The sequence below is a fragment of the Oryctolagus cuniculus genome, chromosome 8 (assembly GCF_964237555.1).
Source record: "Oryctolagus cuniculus chromosome 8, mOryCun1.1, whole genome shotgun sequence".
NCBI classification, from domain to species: Eukaryota; Metazoa; Chordata; class Mammalia; order Lagomorpha; family Leporidae; genus Oryctolagus; species Oryctolagus cuniculus.
The window spans coordinates 81,038,487-81,064,325 of record NC_091439.1 but is presented as its reverse complement, the minus strand read 5'-3'; the positions used below and the strand labels follow the sequence as shown (position 1 = coordinate 81,064,325).

The window sequence follows — 25,839 nt, the reverse complement described above, 5'->3', positions numbered from 1 at the left end:
AGTTGCTTTCATGAAATTTCTACAGTGACTAAGTAAACCTTATATTTTTAAATAAAATGTAAAACACAAAAGGACCTCTAATACAAAAAAGGCCTCAAAACACAATTCCAAAATCATATGATGAACTAATTAGCAAAGAATTTTAATTAAAGTCAGAATTTAAAACTGCCCTAGACTCAGTTTATAGCATCATGTACCTATTTAATTTATCCACTTTTATTTATTTTCTTGTTAGGGGTAGGAATAATAAGAATAATTATCATCATGATCAAGATCATTTAGAAACCAGTGAGTTGTTTTTTACACTGAAATGCACAACATAAAAACATTGTAAGTTAAAAAAAAACACATATTGGCATATACTGTGCTGTTAAACCAAATGTACAGGGTTTATAAAATTGCTTCATAGGATTTCTCAGCTTAAAAGAAGTTTCAAGGAAGTGACAATATGGTTCAAGAAATTAAAACATTTTTTGTTGGGAAAATTAGGCCTATCTTATTCATTTTTTTCCTTAAAGCATCAGCTCTACACAGAAAAACTGCGCAAACCAGAAGACCAATAGTTTCTTCCTTTTCTCTCTTTCCTACACAGTATTATTGAGCTATTTCCCATTTCCCAGCTGAGCATGTGAACAGCATGTGTGTGTGAATGGGATTAAAATAAAAGAGTCAGTGCCTGATGAATGTTAGCTCTGCCTCTGGGGATTTGGTTAGTCACTGATTCCTTGACACTTACCTCCAGTAACTTTATCAAGAGGAGAACAAACAGCACTTTCTGTGTCAGATGCAGTAACACGTTACTTATTCCAGAACCACTTCCATGGCAACCTCTACTGCAGAACACAACTGAGAACTTGGACTCAAGCCCAAGAACCCTGAGCACCCAGAATACACGTCACTGTGTCTCTGCTCTTTGGCACATGCACTTTTCTCATAAGAGAATCTCTTGGGCTGTCAGAAAAACTTACTGTCTCCTATTCCATCCATAATTCTTTATAAACTTTCTGTTTTTATTTCTTTTGCTCAAACAAGATATGATTACAAAGAGATGGCTGTGGTTGAAGGGGATTGTTACAGCTACGCAAAACTGCCTAGGACAATAAGAATTCACTCTTCTTCCATAGAGAGGGTAGACCCGGGAGAAAAGAATGTGCCACAATAAAAAGAGTACATGAATTTAAAAAGTACAGTGGTTTTGTGACCTTGTGACATAAGAAGTAACAGCGTTACCCATCTAAGCATTGACCCTCCACCAAAGGTTTCACCGCAGTGTGGAATAATTCTATGTGTATCCACAATGAGGCACTACTATCCAGAAAACACCAGACTGCATTTATTCCCCTCCAGAGAGCGATCAAGACATATAGAAGATCTCAGAAAGAGGATGATCCAAAAAAAAAAGGGGGGGGCTCATTTTTTCCAAAAATATTTAAAGTTTTCAGTGGTAAACTTGCAAATACCGCTTTTGGGAAACTCCTCAGTTGTAGAATTCCCTCGTTGTTTCTGCTGACTGCTCACTGACCAGTGGCAAATTCGTTATCAGTGAGCTGGGCCACTAGGGAGGGTGGCACTTGGAATGAACGGAGCCACAGGGTCCATCCTGCCCACCCACCTCACAGCCACTCTGGGCCACTTCCTTTATCTTACCACAAATGCCACTCCGAGAAGGTGTGCTCCTTTAGCCGGAGAAGCTTAAACTAAAACTTCAACCGAGGAAAAGACAAGCAGGCTTACCAGAACTTAATAAAAATAAATAAGAGAATAGAGGAGGAAGGGTTAAAATTAACCATTAAACACAGAAGTCAACTGGAAGCAAGCCTTGATCCCAAACAGTATACTTTCCAGGTCAGCTCTACCAAGCTGTGTGGAGTGAGTCTCACTGACAGCACTCTACCCCGCTCCTCCTGCTGATTCGCTCCATTTTTGTTCTGTGCTTCAAGTTGAAGATGATTAACCAGCCCTCCCCCACAGTCAGGAACACCCTGTACATTCTGTAGTGTGAAGGCAGATCCACTCCTCTTCATCCAACACAAACAATAAAACATGAGAACTGCACAGGATAACATGCAACAAAGGAACAAAGCTCTACAACTCTTTCAAATAAATCAACAAAAACATCACCCATTTGGTACCTGAAAACAAAAACAAAAAAAGTCCTAGTAGGTTCAAATATCAGCAGTCATAAAACAAGACAGTTAGAAGAGGAGAAAAAAAAAAAAGTTTTAAAGGAAAGTGGTTTCCTTCAGAACAGACGTGAGATGGGAGAAACAGGAGGTAAAGTGACCGCAGAATTCTGTCCGGAAACACATGAACCCTGAAGATTTCAATGAGGGAAAAAACAGTACCTTATAAGTAACTGGTCTGGTCTACTCACAGCTGTTCCCAGTGCCGACTCTTGTTTAACTGTCTACTGCCTTCAGTTTAAAGTTAATTCTGTTGGCAAAAAAGTACAGAGCGTGTCTGGAAAGTACTGTTTGGATGTAAACCATTCCTCTCAGAGCGGTGGTAGCTCTATTTAAGCTTGCTTGTAGATGAGGATATAAACCCTTCCTGAAGCTGATTTTCTTCCTGCTCCTTCCCCTCAGACTTAGTGTCCTCCTATCCCATATATTGAAGAAAGAGATGGGGGGTGGGGGCATGACAAAAATACCTTAAATAATGTAGTATTTGAGCATTTAGAAACAAACATAGGGAAATAAGACCCATAGACAGTCCATCAGAAACCGGAATATAATTTAACCCAGTGCACTCATTTAAAGGGAATGAAACTGAAGCCCAGGGACAACGGGACCTGTATGAGCCACTCCCCAGCTTGCTAGTGCCACCGCTTCTGGAGGCCAGGAGTCACGGCTCCCCACCTTCCTCTGTACGACTGTACCAAGTTTACCCTTTTCCTCTGGGTCCTGGTATCAGACTCAGGAGAGCTGGCAGGGAGCAGTAACACAATTAAGATGTGAGAACCATCTGTCCCAGAGAAAGCCTTTTCCTCAGCTTTAAAATCCTCAGAATTCAAAGTTTCCCTCTGACACCCAATTTCTTTTCGTACTTGGGAAATAATCTATCCTTTGTTGATTTTCGAAATATTTCTATAATACAGGGGATGTTAAAATCCATTATTTCCTACACAGAGGACAACTTCAGGAAGATGGTGTTGCGACAGATGTTACAGGAAGTCTTTGATATTTCTACCCAGTTATCAGTGATACCGTTGGATGACTCTTGAACCAGAACACATTTATTATGACAGCAAATCCCATGTTCAATTTCTCAAGATTCTTTTAACCATATTTATTAATGATTTAATTACATATTTCATTACAGAAAATGGAGAAGCAACATCACATTTTTTATTTAGGATCTTCCATGTAGTACTTCCTATTCATGTATGAAGAAATTACTTCTCCTTTAATAAATGAGTAATGTCCTTATTATAATAATTTTTTTTATTTTCTGAAATGTGTTCATTCATTATTTTTCAAATTTATGTAACAAATATTTAATGAACAACTAAAAGCCTATTTTATAGTTCCCATGTGGAATAGACTGACAAACAATAGTTTCATTACAAAAGTGTGTAACTTTCAAATAAATTCAAAGGATGTTTAATGTAAACAGGATTTGAATGGGAGGTAAGGTCGGTTTTCTGTAACTATTTTTATATACATTTTTAAAAAAAATTTATTTATTTGAAAGACAGAGTTACAGAGAGAGGTAGAGACAGAGAGAGAGGTCTTCTATCTGCTGTTTTACTCCCTAATTGGCCGCAATGGCCGGAGCTGCGCCGATCCAAAGCCAGAAGCCAGGAGCTTCTTCCGGATCTCCCATGCGGGTGCAGGGGCCCAAGGTTTATATACATATTCAAACTTCAAACAAGTGCCTTAAATTTATTTACACAATAAATTTATTTAAATTTATTGAGTTGCCCCAATCGCAACAATATTCTGCCTAGGTCAGACAAGACAAAATGTAAAGTGGTCCAGATTGAAATCACTCTGATCATGATTAATCTTTCTATTGTATATGACTCCTTAGTTATTAAAAAGCAAAATCTTTACACCCTGCAATGCAAAGGCATAATAAGCAAATGCCAGGCATTTCACTCACTACCTCTGTTTTTAATGAATTTATTTTTAAGTGAAGAGAACAGATTTCATGTAGCTCATAGATACAATTCTATGAATACAATGATACTTTCCTCCCTCCACCCCCTCTTCTCCCTTCCTTTCTTTCTCTTTTTAATTTTTATGATAACATTTTTAATCTACTTTACAGTTGCAGGCTTAATGTTCCAGTGAATAAAGAGTTCACCAACTGAGAAGCAGAAAGACCACTGATCAGCGGGACATCGTTCGTGTCCTAGTAAGGGCAGTTTTAAGGTCTCTACTCTTGCTCTGGTCTTTGGCAGAAAATAATGCATTTATGTTCAAATGATTACAGAAGTCTAATATTTAAAATGGCAATTAGATGTTTGGGAACATGCTTTCTAAAATAAATAAATAAATAAACAAAATGTGCAATTTATGGGTATGATATCATTTGTTCAATCCTGAAAATAAGTATTCAAAACAACAATGCTAAGAGAGAAATCTGAAAATTGTACTTCATGCTTTTTGACCCAATGTCAGGATTTTATCTTTTATTCTCAATTAATTATATCTAATTGAGCTCTATGCAAAGGTAAGCTCCCAAAACGTTAACAGGCACATTTACACAAAGGAGCTGCAAAACATGATTACAGCCCTTGCCTATATGACCACTGAACTAGAGTCATTTTACTATATAGTGGAACATTAAGTCCTTGACTGTAACATTAATTAAAAATATGTTATTTCAAAAACTAAAAAAGAAAGAAGAAAAGAAACTGAGAGAGAGAGAAAGAGAGAGAGAGAGAGAAAGGGAGGATGGTCAGAAGAAGGAAAGGGAAGGGAAGGGAAGGGAAGGGAAGGGAAGAGAAGCGGAGGGAAGGGGAGGGGAGGGTAGAGGGGGAGGAATATAATATCATTATATTCTTAGAGTTGTATCTATGAACTACACTGAATCTGTTCTCACTATATTAAAATTACCTTAACATGAAAAAATAAAGTATCAGAACAAAAAAGTGGAAGAAAAGGAGAAATTAAAATATAAACTTTATATTTACATATATGAAATGCATGAAGTTTGTATACCTTAAATAAAAATTTAAAAAATATGTAATTTATTTCTTAACATAAACTCCCACCAGTTTCAAGACACTTTTGTGCAATGATATCAGCCACTTAGTTCATCTCTAAGGAACTGAGTGAGGATCCTTGAAATTTCATTAAATCAATATAGATTTTTTTACATTATTAACTGATGAAAAATAGGTATCTTTAATCAGAAATTTTTATTATAAAATTATTGATTTTTTTTAAAGGCAAAAGTGACAGAGAGAGAGAGAGAGAGAGAAGAACAGAGAGATAAATCTTTCATCCACTGCTTCACTCCCCAAATGCCTGCAACAGCTGGAGCTGGGCCAGGCCGAAGCTAGGAATGAGGAACTCCATCTGGGTCTCCCACGGGTGGCAGGAACCCACGTCCTTGGACCATCATACGCTGCCTCCAAGGATGCACATTAATAGAAAGCTGGATCAGAGGTGGAGGGGGAAGTTTAAGTTTACCCCATTTACTCTGATACAGGATGCAGGCGCCCCAAGTGGCAGCTTCATCTGCTGCACCAAAACCCATCCCTAAAAGTTGTTTTTTATTTTATTTTTTTAGGATTAAGAAACAGAAAGAATAGTCAGAAGTAGCTAAATTGGGACTATAAGATTAATGGCTAATGATTTCCTATTGCCCGCTGAAATCTCAAAAAAATTGTCCTTGTTTGATGAGATGGATGAGTAGGACCCTTGTTACAGTGAAAGAGAACTCTCGAGAGAAACTCTCCAGGAAATTATTTTGCTAAGGCTTTGGCTAACTTTACACTCTCGTAAGTTCCTCCTGAAGGTCAGCAAGAAAGATGCCTTAAGCATCCTAAAAACTATGGACATGACCTGTGCTTTTGTCCACTGTGGCTTTGACTGGCCCATCTCCACCTCTTGGTAGCCATTGGTTTGATTGTACTTTGTCTTCAGGTTCGTATTGGTAAAGCCATATTTCATCTCCTGTTCCAAATCTTCCAAGAAATGCTTCAGGATCACGTACATTGTTGTGTTGAATGCTCGGCTCCTCTCAGTAGCTGATCTGTGTGCAACAGTTTTGGCATCCATTGAGTGGGAAGCTTGCTCCACTTTAACTTCTCAGAATTACGTAAGTGGAATAAGTTGAGATGTCCATGGTGTTAGCTGTTATTTCCAGTGTTAATTATTGGGTCTCTTTAATTAGGGCATGAATAAGATTACTTTTTTCCTTGCAAATTGATGTGGATACTTTGTCACCACAGACTTAAACTTCAACATGATCTTGAACAGACAATAGATTACAGGTACTGCAGTGTATCCTGCAGATTTCTTTGGGGACATTTTCCACATAGCCTTTTCAGAAAACATCAATGGTTTCACAATTCACTAACCCAAGCTTCATAATAAATCGAATGCTTGCTCTTGCTTCTATTTTAGCAGCATTCATTTTGCTCTGAAAGGTGCTGTTTTCAAAAATGACATATCTTCCCTCTCAGTGCTTCCAACAAGATCCTGTTCAGATGTGTAATAACAAATTAGTGCAAGTTTACTTTGATGCAGATTTTTTGAAATCTATGTATAGTATTTCATAATATGTATTTTACATGAATTCTTTGAAGACCACTCAATAGATAATACTAGTAGGTTGAAGATGAGATGAGAATTTGGTGCATTGATACATATTTCTTTGAGTTTACTGAAATTTTTCCATTTTGTCCTTCTACTTAAGATTTACTTTTGATGTTGACTGCTTTTTTAAAATTATTGTTTTATTTGAAAGTCAGCATTGCACAGGGAGAGACAGATAGATCATACATCCACTGGTTCACTTCCTAGATAGCCATAGAGCCAGGGCTGGATCAAGCCAAAGCCAAGTGCCAGGGGATTTTTTCAGGTCTCCCACTTGGGGGACAGTGTCCCAAACACGTGGGCCACCTTCCATTACTTTTCCCAGACATTAGCAGAGACCTGGATCAGAAGTGGAACAAAAAGAACATGAACCAGTGCCCATATGAGACGCCAGCATCACAGGCAGTGGCTTTACCCATTACACCACAATGCTGGCCCCTATGTTGACTGTTTTACATTTTGTCTGTTAGAAGAAGCAGGAAGGAAATATGACTAAAATCTTGACAAGCAAGTTAACTTGTGAGTAGACAAGGAAATTCAGATGGATGAGTCAAGGCAACTAAGTGTAGTTGAGGGAATTGAGGGAACTCAGGAAGGAAGGAGGGTGTGAAGAGAAGTCCGTACAAGTGGATTGTTTGAGGCACGAGTGGGCTGACACACAGACAATAGATTATAGGTATTGAATTTAAGAATCAAAGTCTCTCAAAATATATTTAGCAAGGAGGAACCTAGCAATTTTGGTGACAAGTGCAAGCAACAGGAAATTGGCCCTCAAAGCTACTTTGTAATTCATGGCATAGTTCATCCCAACTATGGCAGGGAAGCATGTGCTGTCAATATGTGAATTCAACACAACCTAAAATAGCCCAGTGTTTCTCAACCATTAAAAAAGCAATTGTCTCCCTATATTTAGGTCCCCTGGTCATCCTCCAAGTTGGCCTCCTGTGGCAATGCTATGGATTTCAGAATGCTGGTGTAGTTTAGAGAGGAATAGTTATTGTGTTTTGAAGTCTGGACGCATGGTGTTGAATTTCACTGATGGGCAGAGGACTTACAGCAAAGTTGAACTCCAGGGCAGGATATATTAGCACAGCAAGGCAACTGGAATTCTCTAACTCCTGATCCCTCCTCTCAGCTTTCAGGTTTACAGTAATACTAGAAGACGGTTTGTACCAAGGAATCTCTAAGAGCTCACTGGTGACAGCAAAGAAGGGTGGTGATTGCATGAGTAGCTACGAAAGCACAATAGTCTGTGCCTGCGAGATTTCATGCATGGAACTGAGGCATATAAAATATCAACCATTCTGCTCTCAAACTAATCTAAGCACATGTGTACTTAGGGCCACTACCTCTCCTCACAGTGGCCAGAGTGATCACTTGCCTTATTACACCCCCGATAATTTTCTCACTGTTTCCATCATTTCTGTGCCTCACGTTGTCCAGTGGTTTCCCACATCCTTCTCCTTCATTCCCTCGGGTGATGTCACTTTGTTCTCTGGCTTCATTCTTAAATGGAGTCACATTCTCTCCAGTAGAAATACAAATGCCTAACCACGGCCTCCTAGGTACTATGTGATTTAGCTGCTCCTGTTTATCTTTCCTGTTGAACTTCCTAACATACTGTCCCAGCATCTAGAATGCGTCTCCCTCATGTCTGCAAAGAACTATCTCTTCCTCATTCAAGACTCATCTCAAATGCTACCTCCTCTATCTAACCATCCTCCACACTATTTTTTCTTAATAGTATGTACCACTATCCAAAATTAGTTTCTTACTATCTGCCCCTAGAATGAGTTTAATAAGATCAGAAGTATAGCAGAAAGTATACTTAAGATCAGAAGTGTAATATTTAGGACTTTTTCAACCATATTATTCCAAGTGTTCAGAGCAGAATCTAGTATAACACAAGCATTTGATAAGTATTTCCTTAAGGAACCATTAATGTTATATTTCCTACTGGACTAGTGATCACCAGTCAATAAACATATAACTCCATAAGCAGAAGAAAAGGCTAAGCTGCTTCTGTATTCAACACAGCACTACAAATCTACCTTCAACCTAGCAGCTGGAATCACAGGATCCCAGGGAAAAGTCCCCTCCTGAACTACAGGGAATTGTGTCTACCTAAGATGTTTCTAAGGTCTTGAATTTTATTGACACAAAGGCCACCAATATTCTTCACTTGCCAATGTGCCCTCCACGTTCCTATCTAGATATGTGATTCTACTTGCTAGAAGGTCTTCGGACATCTCCTTAGTTTCCTGAACACTACAGTCATTTGTTATTGAAACTACAGCCATCCTAGAGCTAATTCTATCCTTTCCAAGTGGTTTCAGAAAGCCACCTTCACCTGCCAACTCTTCAGAAGTGAAAGCTAAATCATGTACTCGCACTCTATGCTTTCTAAATGAAAGCAGGGGGCAGAGCTGAGGAGAGACCACGCAGTGTTGGAGAGGTGAGCACACAGAGAATTCAATCTCCCATCTCAGCTCTGCTCAGCACTGACCTGGAGCTCTCTGGTGAGTTGTAAATGAATTTCCTCTGTTGTCTCACATCCCATGGCTTCCTAATTACTGTTCTAGTGAGTCAGCCTCTGTGGGTCCCAGGGCCCCGACACACTGTGGAATAGCGTGATCTGCTCAAAACACTTCGGGTCCAGCCACATCGGAAGGGTGATTGTGAGATGGCAAGACAGAGAGAGGGCAATTCTTTGTCAGAAGAAAAATGACCACCACAGCCCTCTTCCCAGAACAGCCAGGGGAAGGAAGTTTCTTACCCAGCAGTGGGACCACTCAGAGGCAAACAACTTCTACTACAGTCCAAACAAAGGCGTGCTCTTTTCCTGAAATATTAACCATGAGAGTACTTCAGAAAGTTTGTGGAAAATGGAATTAAAAGACGTTCATTTTGGTGCAAAAGATGTTTGGGATCCATGCACAGGCTTTTTTTTTTTTCCATAATATGCATTTTCATGAACTTTTTAAAGGCCTTGCTATTTGTGGATGTCAAGAATTTTTTTGACCAAAGTAAGTTTATCTTTTAATTTCATTTTCTAACAACTTTTTGAAATTCCCATATATATTAATCTAAGTATATAAATGACATTTAATTGGTCCATGAATCAAAGCTATAAATATTTGTTGATTTCTCTTATGGACAAAGGCCTTGTGCAAGGTTTTGAAATTTGTGTAATTATTCCTTCTGGCCTCATGGATGACTATTTGAATATAGACTCCAGGAAGTCTATATTCTCCTTCCTTCTCTGAACTTACAGAAGCCTGTACTAACTGTGCCCACATAAAATGTTAAATGCTTGGTGCAGAGGCAATGACAAAGTCCTTCCTCAGAAATATAACCTTTCAGAGGTGAGAAAGGTGTCTTGACTACCTGGGGGAGAGTGGATCTCTGAGTTACAGGACAGCATCAAAGTGCATGGAAGCAGGACTGGAAGGAATCAAAGAAGGCATCCTTGATAAAATGAAACCATCACACATTGTGAAATCAGGAGAAAAAGGAAAGCATTAACATCCCAGCAGGAAGTAGGACACACTTGGGTTCTTATAAGTAGTTCCATTGAGCTGAAATGTAAGCTGAAAGATAATCATGAATAGATAAAACATGAGAAGGAAAGATAGGGAAAAACACACTCATGGGTTATCTTTTTATTCTGAAGGCAATGTATAGCCACTGAAGGATTTTAAACAGGGATTTTCTTTTCTTTCTTTTTCTTCTTTTTTTTTAGAATGCAGTATGGGGGAAGAATTTGAGAACAGGTGGTCCAACTAAAGCCTTTTTTTCCCTATAAACAAGTAAGATATTGTAATAGTCTGAAATGAATTAGGAAGGAGAGAGATCTAAAATTTGCAAACTTACTTCCAAAAACTCTATAAATTTATTACAGAAAAATGGATCCAGTATGAGAACTGAGTGAAACTAGAGTTTAATAAATCCACATTATAGAAAAGGCATTTTTCATAACCTCTGTTTGCAGATAAGGAAACTGAGGCACACAAATTGAAGGAGTGACAAAATTTGAACTCCTGTTCTCCTGGCTACAAAGCCCATATTCTTTACACTACATTGCCTTTCTGATTGAGGGAAATCTAAATTTTGGACACTAAGTGAAAAGACTTGAAGGCATTGTTTGTAATACAATTTGGCAAAATCTTAAGAGAGTCTGTGGTCAGAACTGTTTATGTCTCCTCGGCAACAGTAAGTTCAGATTTGAGATTCAACACACAAGCAATTGTATTTGCATAGTTTCTATGGAACTACATGTTTAACTACCCTGAAAAGCACAAATCCTTCGCCAGATTCTTCTGGGTAATCTAATTATTTTAAGCCTGGAAGACTTATTCACACACTCTGTTAGGACAGCCAGTGGGAACCAGAATGAAAGTGGACTTGGCAGGTACCCTAGTTCAATCAAGTCAAATATTAAGTTTTGAGTTACATGGAGTTTGAAGGGTAACTCAGTTTCAATGAAACCCAAGAAGGGAAGAGGTAAAACTCTAAGACACTGAAAACAGAAAGAGGCAGACACAGTTTGAATGGGAGAATCTGTTGGTATTTGCTTAAAGTTGGAATAGGATAATTTCTTCTCTATTTTTCTTCATTATTTTTAATTACAATGGAACTGAAGATAGAAGCCAGGACTGTTGCAGGCAGATTTGCACATGCATCACCCTCTCCAAGAAGTAGGCATTAATACTGACTTCCAGACAATGATAATATCAAGAATGAAACCTTAGGATTTGGAGTAAGTAGCTCCTAAAGTGAGATAAAACAACAACCAAGAATTATTTTTTTAAACCGTTTGAAAGGAAGAGAGAGAAAGAGAGGGAGAGAGAGACTTCAATTTACAGGTTTACTTACTCCCCAAATTCCCACAACAGCCAGGGCCAAATCCATGAACCAGGAATTCCATCTGGGTCTCTCACGTGGGTGGCAGGGGCCCAAGCTCTTATGCCATCATCTGTTCCTCCCATGGTCACATAAGCTGGAAGCTGTATTGGAAGCTGGAACTCAAACCAACCACTCCCATACGGGATGTGGGCACCCCAAGCAGTGGCTTGATGCCCTGTGCCATAGTACCAGGCCCTCCAAATCACGAATTCTTAAAATAATTTGGGCAAGGAGGTAAATACTCAATATCAAAAACTAAAGCAACAGAACTATCTGTGATACTAATTCACATACTTCAGTCCTATAATTTATTTTATTAATAATGATACAGAATAATGAAAAGTAATGATTCTTCTTCATTATTAGAGTCACAGATTACAGGTTGTGCTGGTTAATTTATGTGTCAACTAGACTGGGCTAACGGATGCTCAGATAACTAATAGAATAGTATGGAGTTACTTCTAAAGGTCTGTGGAATATGAAATTGAAAGGTACATTTATTTCAGTAAAAAGATCAAAATCCATGCATAGTTTTCATGATATGCATTTTTATAAATTTTTTGAAGAGCCTCCTGTGTAAAGATTTCAACATTTTTATATGTACGAAAATAAACTTGTCTTTAATTCCACTTTCCACAAACATTTTGAGGTACCCTCAGATTTCTGGTTATGTCTGTGACAATGTTTCCATAAAAGATTAGCATCTGAAGGAATGGACTGATTAAGAAGACAGCCTTCCCCAGTGCAGTGGGCATCAACCAATCCAGTGAGGACATGCATAGAACAAAATATGGAGGAAGGACAAACGTACTCTGCCTGCTTGAACTAAGACATCTACCTCCTCCTGCTCTCACACACTAGAAATCCTGGTTCTTGGCCCTCAGACTCAGACTGGACGTAGACCATTAGCTCTTGGCTTTGGAATGTGGGTCAGAACACCATTGGTTTTTCTAGGTCTCTAGCTTGCAGACAGCAGAGTCTGGGATTTGTTAGCCTCTATGATGATGTGAGCTCATTCCTCATAGTCAATTTCATTCTACACCTCTCTCTATATATCCTATTGGTCCTGTTTCCCAGGAGGATTCTGACTGACACACAGATACACACTTTCTAGTTTCCCAAAGAAATAATGTGTTAGTATAGACATTTTGGCCATAAAACATAAAGACCATGGTTATAGGTGTGTGCCCTCAAGTTATTTTGAGTGTTTAAAAATAAGCAGAGGGGGTGGTGCTGTGGTGTGGTGGGCTCCTGGCTGCTCCTCTTCCAACTCAACTCTCTGCTTATGGCCTAGAAAAGCAGTAGAAGATTGTCCAAGTGCTTGGGCCTCTGCAGCCATGTTGGGGACCCGGAAGAAGCTCCTAGCTTCTGGCTTCAAATCAGCCTAGCTCCTACCATTGTAGCCATTTGCAGAGTGAACCAGAGGGCAGACCTTTCTCTCTGTCTCTCCCGCTCTCTCTCTCCCCTCCACCTCTCTGTAATTCTACCTCTCAAATAAAGAAAAATCTTTAAAAAAATAAGCACAGGCTTTATTTTTTCAGTGTATTAACTACGACGGAGTCAATATTAATAGACACCAAACTCATTCAAATCTTAACCCATTCTCCTGCCCATTCCTGAATTCTTGTTTGAGGTGAGGACACTTCCTTGCATGGCAAGCTTCCTTTACAAGGTGAGACAAAGAACACAGCATGGGAAGCAAACATTCCCAGGTACAGACAGGCGATATCAGCCAAAATTAATTATGTCCTCAACCTTGATTCTGTCAGCAACTGGCTGTGTGACCTTGAACAAAACATTTCACTTCACTGGGGCTTAGTTTTCTCCTGTATAAAGAAGGGGGTTTAGTAAGATTACCCTGAAGGTTCTTTCAGATGTGAAATTCAACTATTTGCTGAGATAATTATCTCCCATATGTTTTAAATTTCCTTAAAGTTTACTTAATTTTTTAGGATTGGGGGATATCTGTTGTATCACACGGAAATTAAAACATTCAGTTACTGATGAAACAATTTTAATGATAAGAAAAACAATGGTTTTTTAAGACTTCCAATAATACAAATATGAAGAATAAGTAGGCATTTCATTTTTTTTGGTGTGGGGAAAAAAGTATCAGGAATAAAATGTATTCATTTTATTTCATTTTCTATGGGGAAAAGTAGTATCAGGAATAGAATGCCAAATCATATTGTGCTTAATAATGTTTAAATATTCACATTTGGCTCCCCAAACACACTGAGGCTCAAACTTCCTGAGTTTGTATAAAGAAAGGTTCCTCCCAGAATTGTTAAGTTGCTCCCCACACTGTCATTTTTCACAGTGAAATAGGGGATCCACATTTAAGAGACAGAATGTTGGAAATGAAAACGGAAGCACCTCCCTGGACTAAAATTTTTGACAAGTTCCTAGACACATGGGCATATTTCTCAAAATAATGAAAACAAACCGTCCATCAATACAGGAATATTGGATTGACCCCAATCTTCGATTTCAGCAAATACAAGGAAGCTGCACTTTTTCCTCATATTATATTGATGTCTTTTAAAATACAAAAGTGATATACAGTAAGTCCATAGGATTATAACGTAAGAGTTTGACTTTCCTACCCTCTCAATCTACACCAATACTCTTTTTAAAAAGATTTATTTATTTATTTTGAAAGTCAGAATAACAGAGAGTGGGAGAGACAGAGATAGAGAGATCTCCCATCCACTGGTCCACTCCCTAACTGGCTGCAATGGCTGGATCTGGGCCAATCTGAAGCCAAGAGCCCAGAACTTCTTTTGGGTCTCCCACATAGGTGGCAGCAAACCAAGCACTTGGGCCATCTTCTGCTGCTTTTTCCAGGCCACTAGCAGGGAGCAGCCGGGACACAAACTGGTGCCCATATTGTTTGCCAGCGTCATAGGCGGCTGCTTTACCCCCTGTGCTGCAACTTTGGCCTCACACCAATACTATTTTTAAAAATTAACCACTAGCAACAGTTTGCTGTGCATCCATCCAGATTATCTGTCTAGTTATATCTGTCCACATATTTGTATACTTATGCATACATAAATATATATATATACTAAAAGTGTGTTTTTGGCAAAGAAAACACTATCTAAAAGACAAACAAGCAAGCGAGATAATAGATGTGTCCTTTTTCTCCATCAAAAAGAAAGTCTCTGCCCTCCATTCTTAAATCCTTGGATGCATCTGTACAATGTATCGGGTAGCTAAGAAGAATAAGAGCAATGATATCTTACTGGTAGTCAAGATGTGTAGGAAAAACGAGTTCCTAACAAAGGTTTAGTTAAAGAGTTGAGTGAAAGGTTAAATCACATCAGTGACACTGACCTGATCAATGTGGGCAATGCTGCCAGGAAATAACCATACATAAACTGACCCCCTACCTCATTCCTCATTTTTTTTTTTTTAATTTTGACAGAGTTAGACAGTGAGCTAGAGAGAGAGAAAGAGAAAGGTCTTCCTTCTGTTGATTCCTTCCCCAAATGGCCACTATGGTCGGCGCTGCACCAATCCGAAGCCAGGAGCCTGGTACTTCCTCCTGGTCTCCCATACGGGTGCAGGGCCCAAGCACTTGGGCCACAGCAGAGAGCTAGAATGGAAGGGGAGCCGCCAGGACTAGAACCCAGTGCCCCAACCAGGACTAGAACCCGGCGTCCATATGGGATGCTGGCGCTGCAGGCAGAGGATTAACCAAGAGCCACGGTGCCGGCCCCTGCGTTCCTCATTTTATCATGTTTTGTTGAATGTCTTTTTTAATAAATCACTAAATTTGCATAAATTCATGTCTGCTTCAAATGTGAAAATACCCTATTTTCATCATCACTGCAGGACCACCAAGCAATAAAAAGCCTAACCTTGAACAGACACCCTCCCCTGATCCTTCATCATAAACTGGGCTCTGTAGTGTGTCTCTCATCATGTTAATCAGTGCTTTGTAGGGTCTGTTAATCCCGGTGTCTTTGTTGAATTTACAGTGTCTGAGATTAAAAGATGTTAATCTGTTTTATGTGAGTTTAATTCTGAGGCCCAGTAGGAGGCCCGGGAAGGCAGAGGAGACATTTTTCCTCTCCTATGCTGCATGGATCACATCTTGGGGTTGTGACTTTTAGTGTTTCTTTATTCTAATTTACTTGTTAGCAGCCACAGCTACGCGGTTGTATTCAATGCTGGATTTGTCTCTTCAACGCAGAAGCACTTTTGTCCCTGGGGTTTTATCACTCTGTCTTTGAGCTCAAGTACACTGGATTCACGGTTTCCCAACGTTCTTCCATAATGCATAGCAACGGGTGCTTGGGGAGGACTTGAGGTTGCCGTCTCACTTTACCCAGCTGTAGATTCTTTTTAGTTTATATACACTAGGGTATCCTGATTTGTTCTTACTTTTCTTTCTTTGTCTTTTAATTATTTTGCCTGTATTGTGATTATTTTGCTGCAGCACGTTTGCAAGCTGTCATGCCAATTCATTTCACTTTGCTCAGGGATAACCAAGCAGCTGCATCTAAACAGTGGATGCTCTCTGGGACTGTGAGTGTGAACCTCTGTGGCACCTTTCCCACCTTGGAAGCACACTGTTTATCTTTTCCTCAGAGAGAAGGTGATTCTTCAGGACTTGCAACATTTCTTTGGCTGTACACTCAGAATGTCTCAAGATTTTCAAGTTCAGAGCCAATCTTTCCCTCAACAGCCATTTCCAAGGGCCAAATTATAAACAAAAGTTAGTATTGGTGCCTCATAACAACATGTGCCCTGTCTCCCAGGTCACACATCATCTGTCAGATAAAGAGCCCAATAGAGTTTACCTGCAACCTGGGATCAGTTTGAGAAGAGCTTCTCTCATTCTCTCTATAATCATATTTGACACTTGCTAACATCAACAAGGAAGTACTTACTACTACCCTAACTGAAATATGCTACAAAAATTTAACATTTTTAATAACTTGCCCTCCTTTGGCAACCTACGACCCAAAGAACAGGTGTCATTTTCTTCTTTCTCCCTTCCAGGTATTAAGGTTGGTTTTGTTATTAGTAGCTGTTGGGAGTCAGTTCAAATCTCCAGTGCTTTTTGGTATATTCAGACATGGCTTCTTCTTCTTCTACAGGAAACTCATAAACTATGTTGTTCGAGGGTGTGCAAATAACGGCGATGAAACATTCACATGTGAACATGTGCTATATATGTGTGTGTGCATGTGTGCCATCACAGCATATCCATAACATATTTTACCTCTAAAAAATACATAGCTGAACTTAAAAGTGGCCAGTTGGGAGAAACACAGTCTAGAAAAATGTTTCCATTCACTTTCACTCAAAACCAAAATATTAAGACATCATTATTACCTGAAGACTTACACTAGTAAGGACAACCTCACACTGTTTATACCTGTTAGATTTTATAAGAAAGTTTCTGTCTGACTTTGAGAAGCAGAAAGGCGAGCCCAGTTTTGCTTGTTGTTTTTAGGGTAGAACTAATGCATGGCCCTAGTGATTTATTCTCTAGTGGGGAGCACTGAGCATGAGAGGGGAATTTTGAATTCCCTCTTATATATGCTTTCAACATAGGAGAGTTTTTCCCTGTTTTTCACATTTTATGTTTCATTGTTCATTGTCTTTGGTTTCCAAAGAACAAGTATGCATTCTGCCAATAGATGGAGCCATATTAGTCTTTAATATGCATAAAAATCACCTGGGAATTTACCTAAGCATATAGATTCTGATTCTGTTGCTAGGGGGTGGGGGATGGAGATCCTTGAATTTGAATTTTGAACAAGTTCCCAGGTGGAAAGGTTATCTTTTGGGTGGCAAGCATCTGGGCACTACATGCTTAAAAAGAATCGTTCAAATGTTAAGGACCTAGAAGAGCTGTGTCAGCTGAAGAGTAAGGAGTTCTTTCAATGTGTTACATCACAACCTACACAACTATGTATGAACAGACAACTCTGGAGTCTTTTTCCAGTACTTTTCTTAGTCCTATTTGCCTTATCTTTGGTGTGAATGTGTCTGTCTCTGACTCCCCATCCCCACCCGTCTCCTCAGCTTCCTTCTTCTAAATATAACAGGATGATTGAATCATGGTATTCAGAATTCAGAGGCCCATGTATTATTATTATATCCTTTCTCAAAGGGCTTTAAGTATTTTGATTTTACATTACTTGGTTGATGTTGATTTAGGCTCAATACAGATGATGAATTACAAGAACTTTGGTCCAATGATTAAGTGCAACGGATAAACATTTTAAAATTTTTTCACATTATAATTCATAAAGGCAGAAATAAATTCATGAAGGCAAAACACTAGAACAACAAAAGAAATCCAAACAAACAAACAAACAAAAAGCTCTATGCAAGTTGGGGTAAATTTACTTCTGTCTTGCTTGCACTTTGTCATTGCCAAGGAACAATGCTGCATGTGAGTTTTTATGTGCTGAAAGAGCACGTGGCCGTGTACTGAGTGTGCTTGTCATCTGAACAGTTGATCTCTGTATTTGAAACCTACAATTACAGAGTTTTCTATTCAGTTTCATGATAAACACTCCTATCCATCTTACTATCTATCCCCACTGTCTCCCATAGCTACCTTGTACTTTTTGTTCCTCTGTAACTATGAATCAGTAGTAATTTCTTCACTTAATTATATTCTTTCTTAATATATCAGAAGCTTGGTAATAAAAAAAAATCATAGCTTTTATTTAAATTTCTGTTGTGCTAGGAGACGTCGGGGTACATATAAACACTTTTCATGCTGAAGATTTTTTCTATCCCTCACCACAAATATTTTTATATACATACTTTAGTAAATCTCCTCACCTTTTTTCCCTTGTGCTTAATTACTAAAAATTAATTATTCATCCTGACTCCATAGATTGTCCTACATGCTCTAAACTTAGTCCACAAATCAATGAAAACAAAAGCGCTATCATTCCACTCACAGGCATGTTCTCATATTCCACTCACAGTACAATCCGATTCACACATCAGAAATGGGATGATTCTCAAGTTAAGTTAAAAAGCACAGTTTTAAGCTTTGGCTACTATTCACTAAGCTCTTTTTCTAGACTGTGTAGTGTATTAAATTTGAGTTAACTATCACTTAAACATTAGCTTCTTTTTTTTCGTGTATTTTTTTAACTTTTATTTAATGAATATAAATTTGCAAAGTACAGCTTATGGATTACAATGCCCCCTGCCCCATAAACATTAGCTTCTTAGAATTAAAACTTAAGGTTGATTCCTCTGGCAAGTCACCCACTTTAAACGGCTAAACAAATGTTCCATTCCCATTGTATGGCGCCAGATACAGATAAACCCTTTTAAAGGTAATCAGTGTTTGGGCCAACAGACAAAAATCTCTAGTTTTCTCAAGATAAAATGTGCCTTTCACAGGGCAGGGGGCATACCTGTACTGGTTTGTTTAAACATAAACACTGGTACAAGTTGCTTAAGCTTTCTGAATTGAAAACACTAATGAGGAGCTATATAACAAGAGATCATTGATAATGACTAGAACAGAAAAGGAGATTTACATACGCCTTACCAAAATTGCTCATATAAAAAGGCCTCCAACCTTGTGAGCACTCAGAAAGTACTTTCTCAGCCAAATAGCTTTTGTTCATAAGACAGACCAAAAGTAAGAAAATGTCCTTGGTTTCTCCTCTGTGTTCACTGCTGGTTAAAAAAAAAAAAAAAAATTACTAAGGAGGCTGGTGAAAGGGGAAGGAATATACCTCCTGATTCTGTAAACAGCTCGACACTAACAAAATCTCAGCTCTCGCTTCTCAATCAATACCAAGCTCCGTGGTTAAAAGAGCTGCATCAAACCAGTGTTTCATCTGGTTAATGATATCAATAAAGGTTATCTCTACAAAGAATGAAAAGGTCACTAATCAACCTGCAGACTCTGTCCCATTATTATTGCTTGGGAATGCATTTCATTGATCGCCTAAGTATTCTGTGTAGGATCTCTTCCCTTCTACTGCATTGATTATATTAGGCAAGAACAAGAATGTAATGTTTCCATACAAGAGCCTTTTCTCTGGAGTTGATAGGAAAGCAGGTCCCTTCAACACATCTCTTTATGATAGGGAATTTAAATTAAGCATGAAGTACGAAAAACAAAAGAAACATTACAGAAATGAAAATTTGGCTTGGCTGTTTAACTGTCAGTAAGTTCCTCCAGAAACCCTCAGTATTGTTGGTAAACTCTTTGACGTTTGGCATAACAAGTGATGCTGGGTTTTACTATTACTTGTAAGTTTGTAAATCTACTTTCTCATAGACCTTAACATTTCTTAGGAGACACAGAACATAAACATTAAAAATACAGTTGATATGTGCACTGATATGGCCAGCACCACAGCTCACTAGGCTAATCCTCCGCCTGCAGTGCCGGCACCCCAGGTTCTAGTCCCGGTTGGGGCGCCTGATTCTGTCCCGGTTGCTCCTCTTCCAGGCCAGCTCTCTGCTGTGGCCCGGGAAGGCAGTGGAGGATGGCCCAAGTCCTTGGGCCCCGCACCCGCATGGGAGACCAGGCGGAAGCACCTGGCTACTGGCTTCGGATCATCACAGCACATTGGCCGCAGCACGCCGGCCATAGCGGCCATTTGGGGGGTGAACCAACAGAAGGAATACCTATCTCTCTGTCTCTCTCTCACTGTTTAACTCTGCCTGTCCAAAAAAAAAAAAAAAAAATACAGTTGATATGTGCACTGATATGGAAAATGTAGGAAGCTGGTTTTTGGATTTTATGTACAATGTTAATGTAAATATCAATCCTGTTTATTGCCGCTCTTGCAAAGGCCTTTAGTGTGGAAGACTAGCTGCCTTATGCTTGGTAAGAAACTAAACATGTTTGATGGCTTATATGATACTTTATGAAGGACATCATAGATTTCTGAAAGCTTAAAGTGTCACTCTATCAGTGGTAATATTTCAGGAAAGTAACAAAGGAGTATCTAAAATATGCTCACTCTTCAAATTAAAAATTTAACCAATACAGAGACATATCATGAGACTAACAATTTTCCTAATTCTGGACACAATTTTTGCACCTTGAGGACTCTGGCTCCTCTTGGTTCTCCCACCATCCCCTGCCTGTTGTCATTGGTCACCCAGCCCAAGGGGCTACAGTTATACCTGTGGCATTGGACTGGATCTAATGGCTTTTCTGTAAGTTGCCAAACCAACAGGTTTTATCGCCTGGAAAATACAAGAAACAGCTACTTATGTGAACGCCTCAGACACCCTAGTTAATCATTCTTGCATATAGCATTAAACAGGATACCATTCTGGCTTTTTGCATTCAGTTTTGTGCTTAATATAAGAAAATAAAGGTCTGGCTACCATAGCAGGTTGTCAATGATTTATCACAAACTATTGCAATATACGTACTTTTTCAGAGTTAAATAATGACATCAAATCATTGTACTTGGAATATTAACTCCAAAAACAAAAATAGAATACAAAAATCTATTAGTGGATATATATTCAAAATATTGATGTAATGTTTGCAAGAACCACAAATGATACTCTTGGGAATGTTTTATTTTAGATATTAATAAGAAAACAGTAGTCCCAAAGAAGACTTAAGCTACTATATCATTAAATTTTAAACATGAACTTTAAAAAAAATCATATGTACTCCATCTGATACACTGTCATCTTGTTTCCCTTTTCCTCAAAAAGTAAAAAAGAGATCTCTTAATGTGTTCTTCACATTTACATTAAAGCAATGGTAGAGAGTAAATCTCTTTCTTTTAGGCACATAAGAATCCATTCGGGTGGATATTTGGTACAGCAGTTAAATGGTGCTTGAGACATCTGCATTCCATACCAGACTGCCTGGGTCGCAGCCCAGTTCCACTGCTCATTCCAGCTTCCTGCTAATGCACACTCCGGGAGGCACCAGGTGTTGGGTCACATACTTGGAGTCCTGTCACCCATGTGAGAGATCCAGGCTGGATTCCAGGCTCCTGGTTTAGGCTTGACCCAGCCGTGGTTGGTGCAGGCATTTGGACAGTGAGCCAGTATATGGAGTCCCTCTGTCTGCATGTCTGTCTGTCTCTTTCTCGGTCTCTCTGCATTTAAATAAAACTAAGGATAAGCCCTTGCATTAGTGCGCCTGCTGTTGAGGAGCTTGTGGCTGGGCAGGCAGGCAATTGGCAGGGCGGGGCAGGGGGGGTTACTTTTTTTTCTTTTAACTTTTTGGTCTCCCTCATTTTCTTTCTTTTTTTTCCTTTTTTTTTTTTTTTTTTTTTTTTTTTTTTGACAAGCAGAGTGGATAGTAGAGAGAGAGACAGAGAGAAAGGTCTTCCCTTTGCCGTTGGCTCACCCTCCAATGGCCGCCACGGCTGGCGCACTGCGGCCAGCGCACCGCGCTGATCTGATGGCAGGAGCCAGGTGCTTCTCCTGGTCTCCCATGGGGTGCAGGGCCCAAGCACTTGGGCCATCCTCCATTGCACTCCCAGGCCACAGCAGAGAGCTGGCCTGGAAGAGGGGCTACCGGGACAGAATCCGGCGCCCTGACCGGGACTAGAACCTGGTGTGCTGGCGCCGCTAGGTGGAGGATCAGCCTATTGAGCCGCGGCGCCGACCCCTCATTTTCTTAATTTTTAAAAATTGAGGTAATATCTATCTCACATATCTGGTTTAAGGAGTAATTGAGATAAAATATGCAAATTGCTTAACACAGTCACTTTTTTAGAAATCATAGTCATGTTAATAGCAGTGTAAGTTCCTTTAGGTTAATTCAGTGTGGCACAGAGTAGGCTGCTAACACAGGAAGGCTGGAGGCCAGGCAAGTATTTTCTCTCTCCTGGATCCTCCTTGTGACCCCCTTTTTGCCTTTCTTTTCCTCCCCATTCTCAAGCAAAAACTACCATATGATTTTCTGAACATGAGACAATGCTCAAACACACAAATATTATTGTGCAAATGCAGGAGCACACTGTAGTTTTTGAGGGGTTTTCCATAAAGTAGAATAAAAAAAAATGTTAAAGATACTGCTAATTCTGGGTGTTACGGTTTTGTACTTGGATGCCATTTTGAGCAAATCATCCCTTCTTAAATACTGTTCTCTGTTCATCCATAGCCATATGCTGCTTCAGATAGAAAACTAAACTCAACAGAATACTGAAGGATGTGTTCGCTGGAGGGATGGATTTAGACTCACTAGTGGTGCAATTCCACCATGGCCACAGGCCAACTGGCTTGTTCTTGAAAAGACAACATACAGGCTCGGAGACATAAACAGGAACTTTGGGGAAGAAACAGAGTAACACTGTTGATCATAATACAGTGGTTACTATGGATTCCGGCTTCCTTCTCTCTGCAAACACCTTCAACACACTGATTGGTTCACAGAAGGTTAAACTCTCCCCAGGAAAAGGATAGCCTGTATCCGGAAGGTGAAAACATCTACAGTGCTGAAATGAAAAAGGTCACCTTCTCCCCACAAAGTGACTGTGGTTAACAATAATGTGTTGCGTATTTCAAAATCACCAGAAGACTTTTTAATGTTCTTTCCACAAAGAAATGATCAATGTTTAAGGTGATGGATATGTCAATTTCCCTGATTTGATCATCACACGATGTATGCATGTTTTGAAACATCACTTGTACCCCCATACCTATGTACAGTTGTTTTGTGTTAATTGAAAATAAAATACCTTCCCTCAAGCCTTTTATCAGTCTATTCAGGTTTTTTATATATTTCCAACCAGTTTTCTTCTAAATCCTTTTTTCAGTTTTATCTTGCTTGTAACTCCAGCTTAGAGGAACCAACAGGGGAATTCCATCCTATAAACAACAGGCCAGTAAAGATCAGCCTGCTCTGAGTGGGGCTCTTTCAGATGGACACAAGTGATTGATGGGAGATGAGCCTGGGAGAGGAGAGCATGCCCAGCGACTGACAGATTCTCAGCCCTCAGTGAGACTACAGAGCAGTCACCACATCTTCTGAGAAGTAGCTCTGCAAGTGTGCCGGCTGCTCGCCTAAGACTGGGGTTTATATTTCTGCAACTTTGCTGAAACCTGGAATAACAGGAGAGAATCACAGGAGGAAGAAGTGCGGCTCTCCCCGCACTGGGATCTGAAGCTCTACTTGCAGAAGTAATTACAGCCTATTCACCACCACAAAGGGAGGACTCCTCCCTCCTGTAATAATGAGACTAACATTTTCCTCATCACCAGGTTTTCATTTGTCCCGTCAGCAGTGCAACGCCTGCAGAGGTCTCATTACTGTTGTTTTCCATGTTTTTGTTTTCCATTATTGATAAACTCTAGGCAGACTCACGCATGTCTGAAAACAGACAGCTAAGAAAACTTTTTCAGAGAGCAACCGGAATATAACCCACCTGCATCTGTCAAATTGCAAAGCAGAAAACGTACCTGAGACGAAGGCAGGCTGTTCAATTTGTGAACTACTTGGGGCAAGTCAGATCTCCTCTGAATCCAATTTGTAAGAACGGCTAATGGGAAAGGACTTGAGCTCGGCCAAGCTCTGTCCTTCTTGGCTCCAAGGCCTCTGTTCTTCCTGCATTTCATTATGAAAGCAGTTATAGTCCAATGCACATCATATGGTAATGATTTAATTGGCTCCATGTCTTGCTCCAAAGGTAAGTGTCACAGCCTGTCTGGTCCTTGTCCCCATATTTCTTCTTTAGAAGCAGATGACTTGACTAGCAGAAACAGACTGTCATTTCTATAGCTATATGGGATGCTTAATGCTAAAGTTAAAGAAAAACTCAGATGGAAATTCTAAGTTTCTTAACCTCGGTCTATAAAATCCTACTGGAGAAAAAAAAAAAAAAGATGGCATTTCATATGGTTGAATCATTTATCAACAAGGGATACAAAACCAAAACCCATAATGTGGTCAGTCAGAAAGTATTTTTCAGACTTTGATGCACAGTGCTATCTAGTGCCCTGGCTCGTTAGCACATAGTAAGTTGTTGCATTCTATGAGGGGACCCCAAAAGGTTTGTAGAAAATGGAATTAAAAGATAAGTTTATTTGGATGCTAACAAGTTTTTAAATCCCTGCCTATGAAAATCAGAAAAATCTTCAAAAACTTCATGGAAAACATGTATTATGACAATATCATACATGGATTTCATTTTTTGCAAATAAATGTATCTTCTAATTCTATTTTTCATGAATGCTTTGAAGTACCCTCGTATTTTATCATCTTACAGAATATTCAACTAATACAATGCTGAATCGGTTAAATTTGACTTGACTTCAGTCAGTCCAAGGTTTAATTAACTTTTGTTTTTTATTATTTGAAATGAAAATCATATGTATCCTCATTGAAATAAGCTTATGATATTTAATTTAAAAATAAATTGAATTAAATATGCTAACATGTAACTCAATAAATCTGAATTTTTTCAGAAGAAAAAATAAAAAAGGAATGTTTATTTTAACTTTACTGAGTAAAGTAAAAATACCACAGCTCCATGTAACCCTTTGGATCTCTGCATTAACAAGATATACTTTTCCTTTGTCTTTAACTCTTCCTGTTTCCATCTTTGAGTTATTCTATGGAGACTTGAAAACAGACATGGATTCCTTCAGTCCCATTTTAACTGGCTGTGATACAAAAGGGTGTTTTAAAAATGTACTTATTTATTTTCATTTCATTTGAAAGGCAGAGCGAAAGAAAGGGGGAGAAAGAAAAAGATCTTCTATTCACTGTTGTCAGTCCTCGAAATTCCTACAAAAATTAGGGCTGGGCAAGGATGAAATCAGGAGCCTGGAATTCAATCCAGGACTCCTCCCATGGTGGGAGGGACCAAATCACTTGACTATCATTTGCTAGTTCTCAGGGTATGCATTAGCAGAAAGCTGGAACTGGAAGTAGAGATAGAACTTGAAACCAAGCATTCTAATATAGGATATAGACTTCCAAGCAGCGATTTAACCACTGCACCAAACACCTGCTTCATGCAAGCTTTTTGAAGACAAAACATTTTCCTCATTCTAAGACTTGATAAAGCATATACAGAGTTTCAAGTGAACAATGAGTTTCTTCCCTTTGTAACGTCCACTTTGTCTATCCTCCTCCTTCCTTCTATCCTTACACCCACTGCCCCATTTCATAGACTCACTTGACCTAAACAATTTCACCAGTTTCCTAATATTTCTTTACCTTTGG

The 25,839-nt window shown here is 39.2% G+C and overlaps 1 protein-coding gene across 9 annotated transcripts in view; it reads right to left on the bottom strand.

Annotated features, from left to right (window-relative positions):
- Positions 1-25,839, bottom strand: part of ARHGAP24 (Rho GTPase activating protein 24) — a 518,143-nt gene that overhangs the window by 206,397 nt on the left and 285,907 nt on the right. Inside the window, exon 1 of one of the 9 annotated variants that reach the window (XM_070047908.1) lies at positions 24,072-24,434. The exons of 2 other annotated variants lie outside the window; for them this stretch is intronic. The gene's annotated coding sequence lies outside the window, so the exon portion shown is untranslated. Of the gene's footprint in view, positions 1-736; positions 2,271-2,345; positions 3,347-24,071; positions 24,435-25,839 lie in introns of those variants that run through there. 6 more of the 9 variants (XM_070047909.1, XM_070047912.1, XM_051819600.2 and 3 more) reach the window with 6 other exon arrangements.